Below are 15383 nucleotides of genomic sequence, written 5' to 3' on the forward strand. Positions count from 1 at the left end.
CTGAAAAATATGATTAGTGTAGTCAAATTTTAGTTCACTGACACAGACAATGGGTTGAACTATATCCTTCTGTTCTGTAAACTTACAGCTATAGAGTCATAGAGATGTAAAGCTTGGAAACGACCCTTTGGTCAAACTCATCCATTCTGACCAGATATCCTAAATTAATCCAGGCCACTTTGCTGACATTTGGTCTATCCCCCTCTAAATCATTCCTATTCATGTACCCCTCCAGTTGTCTTTTAAATGTTGCAATTGTACCAGCCTCCACCACTTCCCTCTGGCCAGATTCCTTGAAAGAGAGCAGAAAACTGCAACAGGTGAAGGAGCAAATCGACCATTATCTTCTCAGGGCAACCAGAATTAATGTGGCCTTGTCAGCTCTACCCATGTACAACAAACAAATCTAAATAAATGATTTTTGAGAAGGTTTGCATCAAAGCGAATAAGTAAGGAGGACATTAATAATTGAAAAATGAGCTTTTAATAATTAGCACTGCACATTATGCATTGGCGGAAAATGAGTATTAGTCTGCAATGTTGGCAATTAAGGCATGGAATGCTTTGAGGGATCTAATGTGGCGTCTAAATCTTCAGGAGTCTTGACTACCCCACGAGCTTTCAATTCATTTACTGGAGTGTCCACAGCATTACAAGGTATATATTAAACAGCAGGCCCTTTTCTTTCACAAATGTTGTCAGACCTATTTGGTTTCTCCGGCAATTTCTGTCTTTACTCTATTATATAAATTAAAGGATTAAACCCGGCAAAACTCTCTCGGGTTTGAGGAAAGAAAACTATGCGCAACGATGACAATGTGATATATATATATATTTATCGAGTTGATCGTGCCCATCAAATTCAAACCGAACAGTTACTATTGACAAACACAATTAAAAATCACACAACACCACGTTATAGTTCAATAGGTTTATTTGGAATATTGACAAACACAAACCTTCAGCAAGGGTTCAGAATCACACCATTATTCCGGGGTCTGTTGCATTATGGGATTGTAGTTTATTAAGGCATTCTACGGTGGTGCGTAACAGGAGGCGGACTACAACACCCACAATGCATCGTGCCTCCCCCCCCACACACAAACACAAACACCGCTGCTCCTAATCTTATCAACGATGACATGGCATTGTCAAATTAGACATTTGCTATTGGTCTCCGTGTATGCCAATCATAGTCAGACCGTCACCTGCGCCGTAGCCATCGCTTCGATTGGTTCAGCCGTTTCTTTTTGTTGTGTGAGGTCACAATGGAAATGCCCGCCCATACCCCATAGCGATTGGTCTGTTCTTCCCGAATCGAATCATGTATGGCTAATAGACACGTCCATCAGAGTGACGGTTGGAGGGGTGGGGAGGAGGCAGAGGTGGTCGTACTTGGGAAAAAGATCGAAAGGTGTCGCAATAAATAGGAAAGTAAGTCGGGAAGCAGTTATAATTGTTATATGCCATGATAATGAGCGAGGGTTATTGTTTTGTGCTGGGGTATGAGGGAGTGTTGTGATCTATTTGGAGGTGCGTGTGGTGTTGGATCATGGAAGCTGGGCCTTGCGTTCCGGCAGACCTCCCCCTCACCTCCAGCTCGGGCTGTCTGAACCGAGTCACACTCCGGATTGAGAACTTGCGGCTTTCCGAAACATGCGTTGCGTAGTATAGATTTGCGGCAAGCAGCTTCGGAGGGCATACATTTGCAGCAGGGACCTTTTCAACGAATTGATTAATTAAGCGAGCATTTTTTTAAAAAAAATAGACTGACAGCCGGCAATCAACACTGCTGGGGTTGCTATGGTTACGGCGCATGTCAATCATCGGAGCTTTTCCTCTGCAAATCTAAGGTTGACTGCTACCCAGGGTCACTAATCCTTCATGCAACCTTCATATAAACGTTTCTGGCGTTTTGCCTTGTGTTATTTGTTTATACATCTCATTGACGATGACGGTTTTGTTTAGGGAAGGCAAATATCTTTTGCCGTTGGCCTTTCTGTGAGTTCTTGAATTCTGCATGACCATGAGTATTTGCAGATTGTCGCTCCATTATTTAAACGTCTTGGCTGTCGCAATTTATTGCCTCTGGTCAACTTGGTATATCTTTTGTAACTTAATTAAAATAAAACCTTAAACACATAGAGACATAGAAATGTACAGAATGGAAATGGACCCTTTGGTCCAACTGGTCCAGACCGATCAGATTTCTAAATTAATCTAGTCCTATTTTTCCATTCAGATGCCTTTTAAATGTTATAATTGTCCCAGCATCAGCTAGTTGCTCTGACAGCTCATTCCATACATTCACCTACCCACTGTGTGTAAAAGTTGCCCCTTAGGACCCTTTTAAGTCTTTTTTCCCTCTCACCCTAAACCTAACCCCTCTAGTCGTGGACTCCCCCACCCTTGAGAAAGATCTTCTCTAATTACCCTAATTAAACCTCTAAGGTCAACCCTCAGCCTCTGACGCTCCAGAGAAAAACAGCCCCAGCCTATTCGGCCTCTCCCTGCAGCTCTGGTTTCACTCTGAAGCCACTTAATCAGAGGATAGATTTAAATATCCTCTAACCAGGAAAGTTTTCACTTTTGATTCTGAGACTGTGTTCTATATGGTCCCTTAATATTGATTTCATTCAATATAATTGACCATTCCCTTGGGTCTAGATCAACCAGAATGTTAAGATTTAAAATGTATAATATCAGTTCCCTTATCCTTTACTCTTGAAACCTAACTTATTCAAAACTTGCATATTCAGCTGGCACAAAGCTTGGAAATATTGTGAATTGGGAGAAGGGTAGTGACAGACTTCACAAGGATATAGATAGACTGGTTGAATGGGTGGGCATTGATTTTGACCTGTTTCATGTACAGAAGTTGAAGTGACCTCTTTTGTAAGGGAGAATGAACATATGCAATTATACATAAACAGAATAGTAGGCAGAGCAGGAAGATACTGGATTTGTGTATATGAATTGTTGAAAATGGCAGAGCAGATTGAGAAGGCAGTTAAAGGTTTTTATAAATCCAGGCATAGAGTACAAAAACAAGGAAGTTAGGGTTGACTTTTATCAAGCAATAGTTCTGCCCCAAACGAAGTATTGTGTGCAATTCTGCATACCACATTTTTGGGAAGATGTGAAGGCAATGGAGAATGGTTCTAGGAAAGAAAATACTTCACATAAAGATAGATTGGAGAAGCTGGAGATATTTTCCAAAGGAAAAAGGAAGTTTGATAGAAGGGTTGAAAATCATGAAGGGTCTGGATAGAATACATGCAGAGAAAGACTTAAAAATGAGATATCAACTTGGTCAAGCTACAATGCAGGATTACTTGTGTGCCAGACAACATTAGCAGAAAGTGACAGGGCTAAGTGATTCCACTACTGATGTCTTGGATCAAATCCCTGTTTTGCTGCCATATTTAGTTTTGACAGATGATGGACAACTGGAGAACTCACTAGATAAAAGAGGCTCCAAAAATACTTCCATGCTCATTTATGAGGAACCCAGTGTACCAATGCAACAAATAAGACTGAACCATCTGCAATAATCTTCACCTAGAAGTGTCAAGTGGATGATGCATTTCTGTTTCCCCAGAGGTGTTCATTATCACAAATACCAGTTTTCCTGTCACCCACTCCTTGTGATATCAAGCAGTGGTTCAAGCACTGGATACTGCAAAGGTTGTGCACCATGACAACATTCCAGCTCTTGTACTGAAGAGTTGCCATTCTCCTAGCCAAGTTGTTCTGCTTCTGCTAAAATACTGATATCTGTCAGTTAATGTGGAAAATTGGTGAGGTACTCCTGTGTACACAAAGAGGAGCCAGTTACCAGTTTACTTTAAGTTAGTAAAGTGATGAAAGTGGTCATCTACAGTGGTATCAAGTAGCTCTTGCTCAGCAATAAACTGCTTACTGAAGCTCACTTTAGTTCTGCTATACCAGGCAATGACCACTCAACTCTTAACCTCATTACAGCCTTTGCTCATAAATGAAAGAGGCTGGATTCCAAGGTGGGGTGGAGTGCTGATGAGATTGACTGATTGTTCTTGATATCATGACTGCATTTGAGCTAAAGTGGCATCAAGGATCTGTAGCTAAGCTACAGTTAATTAGGAAAACACCCAGTACAAAGAAAGATTGTTGTGTTTTTTTTTTAAGAGGTCAGTCATCTCTGTTCTAGGACATAGGGGAGCCTGGGGGTAGTGTCCAAGGTCCAATAATCCTCAGTTGCTTCATCAGTGATCTTGCCTCCATCACAAGGGTAGAAGTGGGGATGTTCAATGACGATTAGTATTCAGCATCATTCATAGATCCTCGGTATTGAATCGATCCATGTCCAAATGCAGCAAAGCTTGGTTAAAATCCATACTTGGGCTGATAAATGGCAAGTAATATTCATGGCAGGTAATAACCATATCCAATAAGAGAGAATCTCACTGTATTGCCCCATGACATTCATTTGCATTAGCATTACTGAATTCCCACCATCAAGATGCTGGGGTTACCATTGACCAGACATTGGACTGGACTGGCCCAATAAATACTTTGGCTATCAGAATGGATCAGAGGCCAGGAGGTTTGATAGAAGAGTTGAAGATCCTGAAGAGTCTGGATAGAATACATGCGGAGAAATACTGCAGCAAATAATTAACCTCCTGACTCCCCAAAGCACTCGGCACACATTAGGAGGGTGATGGAAGACCAGTGACTTAACTGGATGACTATAACTCCAACAGCGTTCAAAAAGTGGGATACTGTCTGTGAGAAGGCAGCAACTTGATTGGTCTTGCATTCACAAACATTCTATCCTTTCACCATTGACATATGGTCGTCACTGCCTTGTATACCATCTACTGATGCAATGCAGAAATTCACCATAGCTCCTTAAACACATGACATTGCCACCTAGACAGACAAGACCAGCATTTTTTGTAGGAACTCCACCATCTTCAAGTTGCCCTCCTAGCCACTCTGTATCCTGACTTGGAAATATATTGTTGTTCCATTTGCATTGCTTACTCAAAGTCCTGATTTCTGTCCCCAGCAGTATTACTGGTATGCCTTCAAACAGACCGCAACAGTTCAAAAAGGCAAATGACCTTCAAAGTCGTCTTAGGTACAACTAGGATTGGGTGACTGCTGGCACACACTGTGAAATCTACAAGCCATGAATTTTGTTTTTTTTTAAAAGTGAATACGATCTGGAGTGCTCTGTCTGAGAGTACAATACCTTCCAGAGGGATATTACTTAGTTATCTGAAGGGAATAGTCTACATGGAAATTGTGAGGAACTTGGAAAAGCTTGATTTGCTCTTGCAGAAAGCTAGCATGACCATGATGGCTAGAGCTCTTGTAGAGTTGTACAGCATGGAAATACACCCTTCGGTCTAACTCAACTGTGCTGACCAGTTATTTGAAATTAATCTAGTCTCATTTGGCCCAGATCCCTGTAAACTCTCTTCCTATTCATAACTCATCCAGCCATCTTTTAAATGTCATACCAACCTCCACTACTTCCTCTGGCAGCTCCTTCCATATGTGCATCCACCTCTGTGTGAAAAAGTTGTCCCTTCAGTCCTTTTTAAATCTTTCCTTTCTCATCTTAAACATTCCCGCTAGTTTTGGACTTTTTTTTCACCCCCGGGAATAAACCTTGTCTATTTACCCTATCCATGTCCCTAATGATTTTATAAACCTCTAAGGTCACCCTTCAGTTTCTGAAGCTTAAAGGAAACAACCCCAGCCTATTCAGCCTATCCCTATAGCTCAAACCTTCCAACCCAGGCAACATACTTCTAAATAATTTCTGCATCCTTTTCAACTTTAACAACATCTTTCCTACAGCAGGAAGTCCTGAATGGAATGCAGTATTCCGAAATTGGCCGAACCAATGTTCTGGATCACCTGAACGTGGTATTTCAACTCCTATACTCAATGCACTGACCAATAAATGCAAGTGTACCAAACATCATCTTCACTACCCTGTCTACCTGCGACTCCACCTTCAAGAAACTATGAACCAGCAGTCCAAGGGTGTCTCTGTTTGACAACACGCCCCAGGAACCTGCCATTAAGTGTATAAATCCTGCCCTGATTTACTTTCCCAAAATACAATATCTCATATTTGTCTAGACTAAACTCCATCAGCCCATCTGATCAAGGTCCCAGTGTATTCTGAGAAAAGCTTCTTTACTGTCCACAAAACTACCAATTATGCTGTCACCTGCAAACTTGCTAATAGAGTGTGATGGAGTATATGCCTCTGAGAGGGTGAGAGTATAGATGTGTATGTGTCTTTGTGTGTGTGTATGAATGAGAGAGGGTCTATGTGAGTGTGATCGTGCATGTGTGTGAGTGTATAGTGTAGTGGGGTCACCTGTAGCATGACATGAATCCAAGGTCCCGGAAAGGCCTCCCACTTTCCAACCATCCCTTTACCTGCAAATAACCTCTCCCAATCAACTTCTGAAATTTGTTGCCCAACATCGTCAAAGTTGACCTTATTCCAATTTAAAAGTAATTTTTAGATGAGATCTTATCCTTTTACATAACTATTTTAAAACAAATGGAACTATGAGCCCCAAAGTGCTCCCCCACTGACACCTCAGTCACTTGCCTTTATTTCCCAAGAGAAGGTCCTGTGTTGCTCCTTTTCTAATAGGTATATCAGGTGGTTCAGTGGTTAGCACTGCTGCCTCACCGCGCCAGGGACCCGGGTTCGATTCCAGCCTTGGTTGACTGTGCAAACTCCACACAGACATTCTCCCCGTGTCTGCGTGTGTTTCCTCCGCATGCTCCCGTTTCCTCCCACAGTCCAAAGATGTGCAGGTTAGGTGAATTGGTCATACTAAATTGCCCATAGATTAAGGTGCATTAGTTAGGGGGGATAGGTCTGGGTGGGTTACTCTTCGAAGGGTCGGTGTGGACTAGTTGGGCCGAAGGGCCTGTTTCCACGCTGTAGGGAATTTTAATCTAAAAAAAATTTAATCTAAAATCTTTAATCAGGAATTCCTTAATCCAAGCAATTAATATGATGGAAGTTTAGACACTTTAGCAGACTTCAAGCTGAGAAAATCTGAGCAATCTACAGGATAGCTTTCAAACGATTGAAATCACAGTTTATTACTTGGAAGGTTCTCTTTCTAGCATGACTTTTTAAAAGACAACAGTTTTTCCAAGGGACACCTGAGAACCAGTTCAACCTGATAAGCTGAGTTGTGGCAGGTGGAGTTTACTTTGAATAAATACAAGGTATTGCATTCTGGTAAACGACAAGGGCAGGACTTATTCAATTAATGGTCAAGCCCTTGGTTGTGTTGTGGAACAGAAAGCTAGCAGTTCAGGTACATAATTCTTTGAAATTTGCAGCACAGATAGACAGGGTAGTTAGGACAGCATTTAGCATGCTTGTCTTCATTACTCAGACCATTGAATGCAAGAGCTGGGACGTCATGTTGAAGTTGTACAAGATGTTGGTGAGGCCTCTTCTGGAGTATAGTTCTGGTTGTCCCGCTATAGGAATGGAGGGTTTAAATTATTAAAAATAGGCTGGGACTCTTTCATTGGCGTTGAGGAGTGACTTTATAGAGGTTTATAAAATCACAGGCATAGATAAGGTGAATAGCAAATGTCTCTTCCCTTGGGGGGTGGGGGTGTGCCAATACCAGGTGCCATATTTTTAAGGTGAGAGGAGAAAGATTGAAAAAGGCCATGAGGGGCAACTTTTTTTACACAGTAGTTAGTGCATAGAATGAACTGCCAGAGGAAGTGGTGGATGCAGATATAGTTACAACATTTAAGAGACATTTGGATAATTATATGAAGAGGAAAGATTTGGAGAATATTGGGCCAAATGCAAGCAAGTGGGACTGGTTAAATTTGAAAACTTGGTTGGCGTGGACTAGTTGACCGAAGGGTGTTTCCATGCATTGTTACCCTGTTTCCCTGAATGAGGTGGTCCATGTTGGGAATTGAGTGCTGCATCACATTTAGCTGCTTTCAGCTGGAAAAAAAATTGCATTTTTATCCTGATTAATTCTGGAAGCAGCAGCTCACTTTTTTTAATCATGGCAAGAAAAAGGAGTAAGGCAGGACCACAACAAATTTTGTCTTCTACTGTAAAGGATTCAATTTTTACTAGTTTAAATTTGCACCTGAACACCAGGTACAAGGTTAGTCAAGTGTCAATTGTTTTTTTTTTTTGAAGCATCTCAGTACTTCACTGATCATTTCCTTTAGATTAGCCTTTCTGGTAACTTGTGTGATGCATTTGGACCAATCAATGGTCTAAAAATTAGGCCAACAGCTAAACAATTTTTTTTATATACTGTAAGTTTACAGTTATCAAGTAACTGAACAATATCTGAGCTTTGCTGTTGACTTATGCTGGTTGTGCTACTTAGTTATTCTTATAACTGCTATTTCAAAGAAAATGTATTCCTGATGCTGCAAGTTTTTTATATGTAAAATAGATGGCCTGGGAATAAGCGTCATATTGGAAGTGAGTGGGAAAGTAGTGTTGCTATTCCCTAAGACCTGTTTAAAAACTTTAGTATCAAGTAATGTCTGTGTTTTGGTGGATCTCTTATAATGATCATAGACAAAATCCAGAAATGTCTTTAGTTCTCCAGTTGTTTTTGTCTCCCACTCTTGAGTTTATTTCCTTCTCCTCTTTCCCCTCTCCATCTTCCAAAACAAAAGTTCTGGACTCCAACTAACTGCACTCTGACATATTTTTCCCTGTTGCGTGGTCTATTTCATTTCTCCCTATAAAGACCTTGATGAAGACACTTGTCTATGGTTGAAGTGAAAGATTTATAAAGATAGAGATTTAAGGGAATGTTAGCTGTAGTGCGAATATATTTGAAGGTTTTTTTTTCACTATTTCATTGTACTGCTGATATGGATTGTTGAAAAACTGGTGTAGTGTGTCAGAGAGGATATTTGGAGAACTAGGGCTGGAACAACCTTGCTTTGAGTGAAGGATCAGCAAGATGATTGTTGTGATGAGATGCTCGGGGGAGGATCCAAAACTGGGATAATATCTATGAAGTGAAATTTGGACTTGCTTGTGTTAATTCTCCCTAACATTGTGGTTATCAATTGGTCAGAAGTCCTATTGTTTCCCATTGTTTAACTTGGAGAGAGCTGTACTAGTCTTGTGATTTTCCTGTTCATTTGTTTAGAATGAATCTGGATAGGGAAGTCCATTTCTCCAGACATCTTTTTGTTTGTTGTCCCATTTCTGCTCCTTTCTGGTTTTGCACGATCTGTTTCCGTGTTATCACAGAGTCCTCTTTGTTCTTTTTTCTGACTATCTCCTTCTCACTTTTATAAACTTAGGTTTTTAAAAATCATTTTCAAGTTTTCATGATAGTCATTGACCTGAAAGGTTAATTCTGCTTCTCTATCCACAGCCCGACCTGTGTGTTTACCACATTATGTTTATATTGGTAATCAAGACTACTGATTTAGTTTTAACACACATAAACATCAAATTCTATTATTGCTTAGGATATTACTCTGCAATAGAAACACTAACTTATTCAATCACTTTAAATTACTGGTTCTAATGTAATGTACCTTGTATAACGTATTTCAGTAAATATGTGCATAATGTACAGAACATTATCAATGAGTACTGTAATGGAGAATCTATTCAAGTATGTCAAATTGTTTTTGACCAATACATGCATATATGGTCCTCTGGACCTTTCATTTTCAGTAATACACTATGTGACTTCATGTGGAGAAAAATGTGTTTGCAGCTCACTGACCTTAATGTAATTAAAACATTATTTACTTTTTTTGGTAAAATGTATATTTGATCCACAGGATTCTGCAGTGTAGTGCAATTGCTGGTTGAAATGCACTACATTAATAAGGTAAAGGGCTGATCACTCATTAAACTGGTGGTGGGTTAACCTGAGGGACACCCTGCCTCAGGTGAAGCCAAATTTGTTTATAATGGCATTTAACTCTGCTGAAAACTGCATTCCTGTACTAATTCAAAGAGATTAGCAAATAATGCCCCGTTCATAGTATGAATTAACTAAGTAAGATATGGCATTATTAAAATATCCTAAACTGACCTTGGAAACGAGATGTCCCAGAGATAAGACCGTGCAAAATAAGTCAGTTCTCAGGAAATATCAATGGCTTAATTTTATGTCTATTTGTCATTTTTATTTCATTTTATTGGAGTAATTTTACAATTAAGGCTGTCCTGTTTGTTAAGAGACCTATAAAAGTTGTCTGTATTTTAAGCTAAAGTGCGCAGTTTGTACAGGGTACACAGAGGTGCTTAACCCTTGTGTTGCTAGATAACCTATGCCGGGCATCGTAATAAATTGTGAAATCTTGCTGAACCAGACCGAGCTGCTAGTGTTTATTTGACTGATCGCAGAACTGAGAGGCCCCTCCCAGTTGTCCAGATCATTCACAGGAAGGGGCTTGAGATTGAGAAGGGCAGACTTTCATAGTAACCTCAGGTGGTATGGGAATTGAACTCTCACTGGTGATCCCACTCCATGTCACAAATTAGCCAACCAGTCAACTGAGCTAACTGACCCTGATATTGGTGTAAATACGTCATGTAAACTTTTGAAGATTACACAATTGCTGGAGATTAGGAGAAAGTGAGGCCTGCATGTGCTGGAGAATCAGAGTCAAAAAGGGTGGTGCTGGAAATCCACAAAAGGTCAGGAATGATGAAGGCCTTATGTCTGAAACATGACTCCCTTGGTCCTTGGAAGTTGCCTGACCTGCTGTGCTTTTCCAGCGCCATCCTTTTCAACTACTGGAAATTGACTGACATTTAGCTTGAATTTGGTAATGACTTTTGTGGAGGGTGTTTTGAACCCAGTAGAGAGTAATGAAACACAAATGAAACACAAATTCCCAGTGATCAATGTGAAGGAATTGCCCAAGTTTTCATCTTTTAAGTCTTTTGCTGTAACAGAAAAATTAAAAGCAATGTTGACTCAACACTTATTTTGGAACCTTATACTTTAAACTACAGAAAAAGTCCCTTGTTTGCATAAATGTGACCAAATCTTCCTCTGCTGTTATTCTTTATTATGTCCTTTTTTAAGAAGACATTTATTCTGCTGGAACTAGCCCGACATTCTCCTCTGCTCCCTCGGGCTTGATTCACTTGTTTTTGTAGCCAGATAAATTCTAATCCTTGAATTCCTTCCTTTGGCCAAAACTGGTTAAATCTGCTATTTAAATACTCATGAACAGTGCCTCTTCAAACTGAACAATGAGCACCCTTCCACATTCTTGCATAATAATCATGGAGACTTACAGTCTCCATCTATTGGCTACCTCCACATTCTAGGAGAATAATAGTCCTTGAGAGAAGAATTGATTTTTCTTTGAAGAAAACACCTTGTAAGTCAATCCTGCAATATCTTTTTATCAACTCTTCTTGTTCTTCTGTTAAATCCCACTTCAATTCTCCATTTCATTCTAATTTAAAGACACAATCCAGAACTATAATAAATCAAACCTTGTTTTAACTGACATGAGCCGGCATTCTTAATAAACTGGCAAAAATTATATGCCTGAAACACCACAAAGGTTACTGTATTATTCTGCCCCATTAATACCATTTTTTATTAACATAGCTTAATGTAATTATTCAATCAAATGGCCATGCGAAATATCAAGTGAATTCAATTTCAAGTCAATTTCTTTCAAGAAATGCTATCTACTGCAACTTCCATGTAATCAGTTGAGGGTATGAGTGAGCATGCTGTCTGTTGGTTCTTTTTTTAAGGCAAAATTGCATTATTATTTAAGTGACTTATGCTGTAAAAGTATAACAGTGATGTATATACCCTTGTATTACACTTTTATTACTTAGTGTATGTTTTTACATTTGTTTATGTGGATCTCTTGAGTATCCAGAATAATTTATCAATTGGCACACTCTCGGTCTCATAGATGCTGGATAATAAAAAAAGTTTCCTGTAATAGTCTCCCATTTGTAACAATGCAGTTGTAATTTTACAAATAGATGTGTACAGTAAGACATCTTTTGGCCATGAAACATGATAGATTGGGAGCTATGGTGAGAATCAAACAAGACCAATACCTCCTTTAAAATTGAAGAAACTGAATTGATTGCACTTTTTTTTGTCTTGTCTAAGTTGTAACTTGCATGATGAAATGCAGTTATTTCATGACACTATAGGCAGGAGAAATGTACAAATTTAATCCCATATATAATAATTTTTTAAAGAAGAGCTTTCATTTTAACCTTGGGTTTAGGATTAATTTTCATAATCTGAACTTCTATTCATAATATTTGAATCCTTGTCATCCATACATCTTGCTTAAGATAGAAACAGTTGCCTGTTTCTGTTTGGCGGTGTCTCATTTTCAAAGCTTAGAGGATCTGGACAAAATTCATTAACAACTCAGTCACTGAACCTCCATTAATTAGTGGACCAAAAGTAGAGTACTTCTATAATTTGGGTTAGTACATATAGAAATTTCTGTTTGACACATTGGCACTCTAACTATGAACATGTGCAAATACAAGGGCATGAAAAGGAATTGACAAGGGGAGTTTGATCCTGTTGGTTGTAATACAGTATTGTTGGTGGCACTGATTTGTAATGTTTAGAAGTGGATTTAGGATAAAACAATTATGCTATCTCTGTGATCAGATGTTAACATATTTTATTTTGGGGCTGTAATTTCCTGTAATTTCTAACTTTAATCCCTGCTAACAGAATTTTCAAGATGGCCGAAAACCTTCTGGAGAAAATTGAAAGCTTCGTCACATAAAGACCTGGGAGGTATTAAGCACTTTAATAATTGTCCACCCTCAAGTAAATTTTTTTTGTGCAAATGATTTTGTATCACACTTATAAAACATAGATTATTGAATGTGAAGTTTAAATAACTTGCTTAAAAATGCAATTTGTACCTGTAGAATTTATTATTTCTGCCATAAATATTAAACTAATGCTTTGCTGTGATTTTTCATCTATATGACCTTAATTTGTATGGTAATTTTTTTGTCACCTAATGTATGATTGAATGGTATATTTTCTTCATGGTGAAGTATATGGATTGAGATTTGGGCTTATAATTTAATTACAGCCTGAATTTTTACAGAAGGAAGTTTGAATGACATTCTGCATTTGGTGACTTCTGCACACCACATGTTAAATTCTCAGCTGTGGTATCAATTGAAAGCTGAAGTCTAAAACATCTTAACATTTTTGGAAATTTCTTTAAACTTTCAGATTTTTTTGACAATTACGTTTTGTATTCTTCTATGGGAAGAAGGTATTATTAGCAATGGTGGCATTTGGTGCCTTTCTCTAATTTCCTTTGCACTGAATGGCTCTTTCAGCCACTTCAGAGGGCGTTTAAAAATCACCCATGTTTGTGGTCTGGAGTCACATACAGGCCAAACCAGGTAAGAATGGCACATTTTCTTACCTCAAGGAAATTAATGAACTTCTGATAAAGGTTTTACATGGTCACCGTTAGATTAGCATTTTAAATTCCAGATTTGATTGAATTCAGAATTTCACCCTCTCGTATGGGGTGGCACTGTGGCTCAGTGGTTAGCACTGCTGCCTCACAGCATCAGGGTCCCAGGTTCGATTCTAGCTTCGGGCAACTGTCTGTGTGGAGTTTGCACATTCTCCCCGTGTCTACATGGGTTTCCTCCGGGTGCTCCGGTTTCCTCTCATGGTCCAAAGATGCGCAGGTCAGATGATTTGGCCATACTAAATTGCCCATAGCATTAGGTGCGTCAGTCAGAGGGAAATAGGTCTGGGTGGGTTGCTCATCGAAGGGTCCCTAGGATATGCTAGGATACAAATATGTTAATTCCCCACAGTAATTGCTTGAGATTCATGATTATTGGTCCAGTGGCAATACTGATTATGCCAACAATAATAATTTGCAAGGGCAAGTCAAAACTAGGTTTGTACTCACAGATGTATTCGATACATTTTGTTGTAGTAATCAACTTTGAGCAGTTCTTGCATTTAGACACATCTTTAGAAGTTATTAATATTAAATCATTAAATCTAGTTTATAATATATACATTTAGCAACTATTTGTATACTTAGAAAAGTAATTTCTAGTGCAAAGCACTTGTTGGCTGAAGGATTGCAAAATGGACAAATTGCTCACATGCTTAATACTTTTGCTCACAGCTGGATTGGTTGTCATCTTAACATTTTTAAAAAATAAATAACTATTTGAGTTCATCTGATCTAGTTTAATAAACATTTTTAATTTAAAAAGGTAATGGCTCTGTATCTGAAATTGCATAATTGGCAGGTTGTCCGTTTATGCTTTAAGTAATATTGTTGGTAGTCAAAACATTAAGTTGTGACAGTGGAATCCTAAATGTTTTGAAACTAAAATATAAAGTTAATAATTGTCTTAGAATAATGCTTGTTACTAGTCATGTCTGTCACCCAGACCGAATACAGCTACATTTTCTGTAACTTGATCCTTTTACCAGTCTGAGATGGAATTAATGTATGCACTGTTGTATTATTATTTTGAAATAATGTGATGCAGTCTTGTAAACATTTCTATTGGTCTATAAAGGAAAATTTGTCATATGATGGCATACATTAAAACCAAGTTGGAATTGCATATGTACAAACATTTAAAAAAAAAACTTAACCAGACTGTGAAAACAGCAATTTGTGTAGGAATTGTGATGTTGCTACATAATTTTCACGGTTTTGGATTTGTTGCAAAATGTAAATTGGAAAGATTAAGATAGGTAAACAATTTTTGGTTGGGTTGCCTTTTCTTTAGGGGAGTAAAAGTAAGTTTATTTTGCAATTCATTAAAATGGAAGGTTTAAAAAAAAAAGCAGACCAAAGTTTGGATTGGAAATGGCAAGAAAATGAAAATAGCTTGTGTTTTCAATTTAAACCAGTAAAATTGCAGTGGTAAAGCAAGTTCAGATGTTTTAGTTTATTCATGCCTGCTTTAGCATCAAAACATGAAGTAAAACCTTCAAAAATCAAACCAAGCAAACTGTTTCCCTGATCAAAGTGAGAGATTTTAACTTTCTAATCTTTTATTATTTCTTAGATTTCTTCGAAATTTAGTTTCTGCTATGTACTTAGTAATGTGTATCTATTTAACATAATTGACGTGCATACAGTGATCTACATACCAATTTCTTTGCAATATAATAACTCTGTAAATAGTATAATTGCCATTGTAGTTGTAATTATAAATTTGTATTAGTATCCAAGGACTAATTTGAAATTTAGTTATACACCTTTATAAATGGTATACATTTTGGGGAATAGTGTTAGAAGTTCCATGCTATTTCTGCAACAAATGGGGGGAGAATTAAATGCAATCTAAT

General features: G+C 38.3%; 1 protein-coding gene across 2 annotated transcripts in view; it reads left to right on the forward strand.

Moving 5' to 3' along the window:
• The first annotated feature begins 1328 nt into the window (after positions 1 to 1328).
• Positions 1329 to 15383, forward strand: part of LOC122556603 (F-box/LRR-repeat protein 3-like) — a 42172-nt gene continuing 28117 nt past the window's right edge. The window contains exons 1-2 of one of the 2 annotated variants that reach the window (XM_043703486.1): positions 1329 to 1434; positions 12753 to 12818. The gene's annotated coding sequence lies outside the window, so the exon portion shown is untranslated. The remainder of the gene's footprint in view (positions 1435 to 12752; positions 12819 to 15383) is intronic. The other variant, XM_043703487.1, reaches the window with a different exon arrangement.

The sequence above is a fragment of the Chiloscyllium plagiosum genome, chromosome 14 (assembly GCF_004010195.1).
Source record: "Chiloscyllium plagiosum isolate BGI_BamShark_2017 chromosome 14, ASM401019v2, whole genome shotgun sequence".
NCBI classification, from domain to species: Eukaryota; Metazoa; Chordata; class Chondrichthyes; order Orectolobiformes; family Hemiscylliidae; genus Chiloscyllium; species Chiloscyllium plagiosum.